General features: G+C 38.8%; 1 pseudogene; it reads left to right on the top strand.

Moving 5' to 3' along the window:
- The first annotated feature begins 366 nt into the window (after positions 1-366).
- On the top strand, positions 367-5,931 carry LOC149444968 (trypsin-like; annotated as a pseudogene).
- Positions 5,932-6,294: the final 363 nt, after the last annotated feature.

The raw sequence follows: 6,294 nt of genomic DNA, 5'->3' as shown, positions 1-6,294 counted from the left end.
GAACATCTGATTCTGCATGGAAAAGAATTATAATGGCATAGAATATTTTTTCCTCAAAATTTTCTACCGCCACACTTAAATGTATTTTGTCTTTTGAAGACCAAATGTAAGTTTAATTATTACAGGTTTCCTATGGCTGTGTAGAATGATTAAAATAACATTTGCATGGAGCTTTGATAAAATTTTCTTTCCATGACCAAAATGGTATCTCAAGATTGCTGATAAATACGCCCACTCTGACCATATAGTGTAAATATTGTGTATACATTAACAGAAGTATACATGTACTGACCCAGATAGGTGGTGTGCAGCTAAACATATAAATACCCTTCTTACAGTAAGTCCAACGGGTCACTCACTGGTCACCTTACCATCATGAAACTCCTTCTGATTTGTGTGCTCCTCGGAGCAGCTGGTAGGTCCTCTATACTTGTGCTTGAAAGGAAAAATCCTTTTGTACAACAATATAGATGTTAACAAATGCACAAAGTACTTTCTATTTTGTAATTTTAATGGCCTTCGTGGTTTTACTCCGAGTTTCTGAATGACACGAGTGTATTTTATTCCCAGCTGCCTTGGATGATGACAAGATCGTTGGAGGTTACACCTGCACCAAGAACTCCATCCCCTACCAGGTATCTCTGAATGCTGGATATCACTTCTGTGGTGGATCCCTCCTCAACTCCTTGTGGGTGCTCTCCGCTGCTCACTGCTGCATGTCGTAAGTAGAATTTTGATCACACTTGTTTTATTCTAGATTAGTTTGGAGCAGGGGCGGACTGACAACTCATGGGGCCCCCGGGCAATAGGGGATCATGGGGTCCCTGTGGCCTCGCCCACACTCAAACCACACACAAAAAAGCCTGAGAAAGGTACCAGGGGCCCTCTACTGATCCCGGGCCCTCGCGCAGTGCCCGAGTGCCCAAATGGTCAGTCCACCCCTGGTTTGGAGTCATGATTTGGCTGGCTGCCTGGTTGGTTGGTTAATATATTAATTGGTTGGTTGGTTGTTTGATTGATTGGCTGGCTGACTTGTTGGTTGGATTATGGAGAGGCTGACTAGTTGGTCTACTGTCTTGATTTACTTTACATGATTTTTTGGCTGGATGGTTGGTTTGTAGATTGGTTAGCTGGCTGGTTAGTCGGTTGGTTGTTTGGCTGGTTGGCTGGCTGGTTGGTTGGATTATGGAGGGGCTGACTAGACGGTCTCTTTTCTTGATTTACTTATTAATGAATTATTATAGGACTACTATAAAAAAAAATATTTAATTTTGATAACTCTTCTCAATTAGTAACAGTATGCATATCATTTGTATTTTGATTTTTTATTAACATGCAGACCAAGGTGTCCTACAAAAGTGACACACTGGGACAATCTATTAAGCTGGCCACACATGGCTCAATTTTAATATTCAGCCAGTTGGCTGAACGAAAAAAGACTGAACTGATTTTCTCATCCACATATTTGAGGTGGATGGACAAATCCTTCCCCGCCATCAGAATATACTGATCAACACTGCAGTTTATTGGCTGCATTCGCTGATTGAGTGAATATGCACCAACAAGCCCATTCATGAAAAGTCGAGCGATAGATTGACTTCTCATGAATGGGAATGGACATTCATGGGTCAAAATGTGGCCCAATCCATGGTGCCTGTCATGGTCATCCCTATTCTCAAGGTATAAATCCTCTTGCAGGAAATGAAACAACTGCTCCTGCAACTGTGCAAGGAACCCTGACAGTCTTCCCGACCTCTCTCACTGTCATTTGTGCTGGACAACTTGGGCAGCATCCATATTTTTGTCCTGGCAAGCTCACTTTAAAAGTAAAAGAAAAATACTGCAAAAAGATTTGTAATTCTCCATCACTAAATACTGAGCATCTCCTCTACTGCCGGCACAGCTAAAAAAGAAAAAAGCTGTAAACTGATCACAGAATCATTTTATAGGACATTTTCTAGCTGCCCCAACCAAACATGGAGCGTTGTTAGATCTGGAAATCTTTAACGATTTAGTGTTATTAAAGTAAAATCTGGATAGCGATGGCCTTCACATGATTTTATTTAAACTTTGATTAAAAGCAACAAGCACAATACTGGCAAGATAAAAACACCCTAATTTTAAAGGGTGCCAGTTTCCTAGTGCTGACGGCTGCCTTTCCAAACATGGTCTGGAAGGAAATGTGGTCCACACAAGGTTGACCTATAGCTTTTTGTGGGTCTTGAAGACAGAAGAGCCTTTAAAAGTGTGTGATGGATAGAACCAGGATCGTCTTTAATATTGATTACACCTTGGCAAACATTTTCCTGGAGCCCCCCGCCATGCATTTTTGCTGTCCACCTGCTTCGAGACATACAATAAATGGCAGTTAGACATAAAAGATCCAGGAGCATGCAGGTCAGACCGGGAGAGCACAACATCGCTGCCTCTGAGGGAGCCGAGCAGTTCATCGATGCTGCTAGGATCATCAGACATGCCAGCTACAACTCTAGAACCCTGGACAACGACATCATGTTGGTCAAGCTCACCTCTCCGTGGCTCTGCCCACTGGCTGTCCTGCTGCCACCACCAGCTGTCTGATCTCCGGATGGGGCAACACTCTCAGCAGCGGATGTAAGTCCAGACAATTATATAATTGACCATTAATCTCCTAAGCCACTTGTGTAGTTAAAGTGTATCTAAAACCAGAATATGTTTTTCCAGATGAAATGGGGAAGGATTGCTGTCTGTGTTCCCACTTGGAATTTTCTTTTTTTTTTTTTGCCCTGTTGATCACTACAATATCACTACCCTGAAAGTGAATTTACATGCAGAATTATGAGTTGTCACCAGAGAAGGAATATTGGGTAAATCATCCAATGGTCTGAGTAGGGATTTTCTCTCACTTTGAAGAGACATCCTCTAATTTCCTGTTTCTACAGGACAAGAAGCAAGAAAATATCTCCCCAATTAGACACAGATGGCAAAAAATGAAAAAAAAAAAGCCAGTGGTTTTAACAATTCCATAATCTATATTTATCCAAGAAACTGGTTAAACATAGTAAACAATTTGTGAAAAAAAAAAAAACCTTCATGCTTAGTTCACACTAGCTTTGAAAGCAGACGTTTAAGGGGCGTTTTTAACGCTCCTCAAATGCCTATGGAAATGATACTATGGACAGCACACAGTGCTGTACACAATAGCAAAACATGAAGCGTTAGTACAAAATTGAAGCCTCATGTCGAGTCAGGAGGAGTTGAAGCCTTTTAGTGCCTCCCATTTAAGTCTATGGTGAAGCTCCTCCTGGCAGGCTTTTTTGGGGCATTTGTGAGGCGTTAACAACATTAGAGTTTATTATAAGCGTTTGTAGTGCGGTTTTAATGCTTGGAAAATACTTGTAGACCACCCATACTAAAGCTCATTAATGCCTGTCTAAGGCTATGGGGGCGTTTTTGAAGAGTTAGAAATTTAGTCAAGTGTGAACAAACCCTTAGGAGGATTTGTGGGCTTGCTAGGTATGATCACACCAAGGTCAGCTGGCTCACAGTTATTTAAGACTTTTGCCTAAACCTGTTGATTAGCAGCTGCTTAGAGGCTTCATCTATCTTTGCTTTACTTTTTAGTATAAGCAACATTTTCCTTTTTCCATTTATTTTGATTATATTTATTTTGTCACTTTTTTCTCCTTTAGCGAACTACCCTGACCTCCTGCAGTGTCTGAATGCTCCCGTTCTGACCACTGCCCAGTGTAACAGTGCTTACCCTGGTGAGATCACTGGCAACATGATCTGCGTTGGATACATGGAAGGTGGACAGGATTCTTGCCAGGTAACTCATCTCATATTTTTATATTCAACTCAATAAATTTTAGAAGTTACAAGGCAAGCAAGGAACATGGATAACAATAGGTTCACAGTTGTACAAAGGCGAACAGTTGTAAAAATAGACATTACGGAAATATATTTGAACAGTACAGCAGGAACCATGGGAGGGGGGAGAGGATGGGGGAGGGAGGGGGAGGAGGCAAGATAAATGATTAACTGTTGTAACCTATAGCCTAATAACAATACCAGTCAGGGTAGAAAAATAAAAAAAACCACAACAAGCAGAATTGTTAATGTACTCCAAAAGGTAAAATCAATTAATAATTACCGCGCTCTAATACTACCGTGCCAATAAATTATGCATAAAAAAGTGTAACTAATTGATAATATATACTGTGAGAATATCAACTTATAAACTGCATCACCAAAGTAAATCAAATTATATTCACACGATGTATCATCAAAAATAAAAAAACATATATAAATAAAAAATATTTAAATGAATCCAATTGTGATAATTAATTAAAAATAAATAAATTCATAAAGTCCAGTGTGCAAATTGTGCAAAAAAAAAAAATAATATAAAGTTCAGTAGAAGAAAAAAAAAAAAAAGTGCAAAAAAATAAAGTTCAGCAGAGGAGAAAAAAAAATGATAGTAATATACTCTCCTTTCAAGCTGCTTATGGTTGTGTAGCTGGGATCATGCGGCTTCTCTTCTGAGCCTGTGTAGGTATAAGGATTTCTCCCTCCTAGAGCCTCTCCTCACTCCAATGCTCAATGTATCCTCATATGACCCATAGGAAAAAAGGAATGAGAATATGGTGCCTTATCCAAGGTATGTAAAAACAATCTTTAATATGCTCCCATAATGCACTCACCTTATTCAAATAGTAAACACACCTGTAATGCAATTAAACCGCAGATTGCGGTGAGGATCAGCCTCGTGGGAGTGTTATCACACTCTGTCAGTACTCGCCGTAATGATGGTCAGATGCGTGGTGACGTCACAATTATCACAATTGGATTCATTTAAATATTTTTTATTTATATATGTTTTTTTATTTTTGATGATACATCGTGTGAATATAATTTGATTTATTTTGGTGATGCAGTTTATAAGTTGATATTCTCACAGTATATATTATCAATTAGTTACACTTTTTTATGCATATTTTATTGGCACGGTAGTCTTAGAGCGCGGTAATTATAAAATTGATTTTACATATAGCACACATCCTATGAGGGTGAGCAAGGATTCCAGCGACCTAATACACTGATTGTGTACTCCAGTGGCTCACAAGTCCATTCATATAATAGTACTCCAAAAGGTAGGTGCTATCAAACTTGATCTGTGCATTTGGGATTAAGTGACCATAAGTGCAGGATTTATAGGATTTGGGGTATGAAAGATGGGAGATAGAGAATCTCCTTTCCATATCGCATTGGGTATTTAGATTAGCAATCACTCTAGTTACATCTCATATTTTTCATGTTCATTTAGCAGATGCTACTAAGGAATGATAGACACTTGTTGTACCCTAAGAAGTTTGTAAGTGGTTTGCTTTTCAGGAAAGTTGGACTAGTCTAGATGTCTGGTGTTCAACATTTAATGGATAATATATGCAATACATTGTCGAAAAGAATGGACTTTGGAATAAAACCCCTTTTTTTCTCAATTGTGTTTCCCAATTCCTTTAATAATGTTTTGACTTTCTAATTTCTGTTTTTCTCAGGGTGACTCCGGTGGCCCCGTGGTCTGCAATGGACAGCTCCAGGGTGTTGTCTCCTGGGGATACGGCTGTGCCCTGAGGAACTACCCTGGTGTCTAAGGTCTGCAACGACAACAGCTGGATCCATTCAGGCCGCCAACTAAATACTAGTCTTTTCATGCTATCTATCACTAACCATAGCTATAGATCAGCTGTTTTGTGAATAAAATATTATTAAAAATTAAATATTTTTAGTTGTGTTATAATGTGTTATGTAAAAAAAAATCAGCTGCATTAGTATCCAATTTTACAAGATGGTTAATCATTGATATGCAATCTTACAAACATATAATTGATCACTTAACACGAGGTCTGCAACTACAATGGCTGGATCTCCAGCATTGGTGCCACCAACTAAACTAAACAGAAATCCCGCTCATTCCACCAAATGGCTGTAATGTTTTTTTTCCTTCACTTTATTTTACCTGCAGCATCTGCCAAATACATTTATTTTTTGTAAAAAAAAAATTGAGTTTTAGTTTATGTTTGTAAGGTTGGGTCAATCATTTTAGCAGAGGTAGACCCAAGTGTGTGATTTAGCTCAAAATGCAATTTGTTAGGTAAATTCTGTCAAAACAGAAGGTATACATGACTGTAAAAAAGGGAAAAAAATATGCATTTTCCTAAAACCACTGTATAAAGGTTCATGCTAAAGCCTCCCAGGACTCAGACTGTACATTGTGATGGTCTAAAGCAGTTCAGCTTTATTTTGGGTACTTAT

This window comes from Staurois parvus, unplaced genomic scaffold (assembly GCF_062004578.1).
Source record: "Staurois parvus isolate SC_StPar_1 unplaced genomic scaffold, SC_StPar_1.0 ptg000758l, whole genome shotgun sequence".
In the NCBI taxonomy this organism is placed as follows: Eukaryota; Metazoa; Chordata; class Amphibia; order Anura; family Ranidae; genus Staurois; species Staurois parvus.
This window is presented reverse-complemented; position numbering and strand designations above follow the sequence as displayed.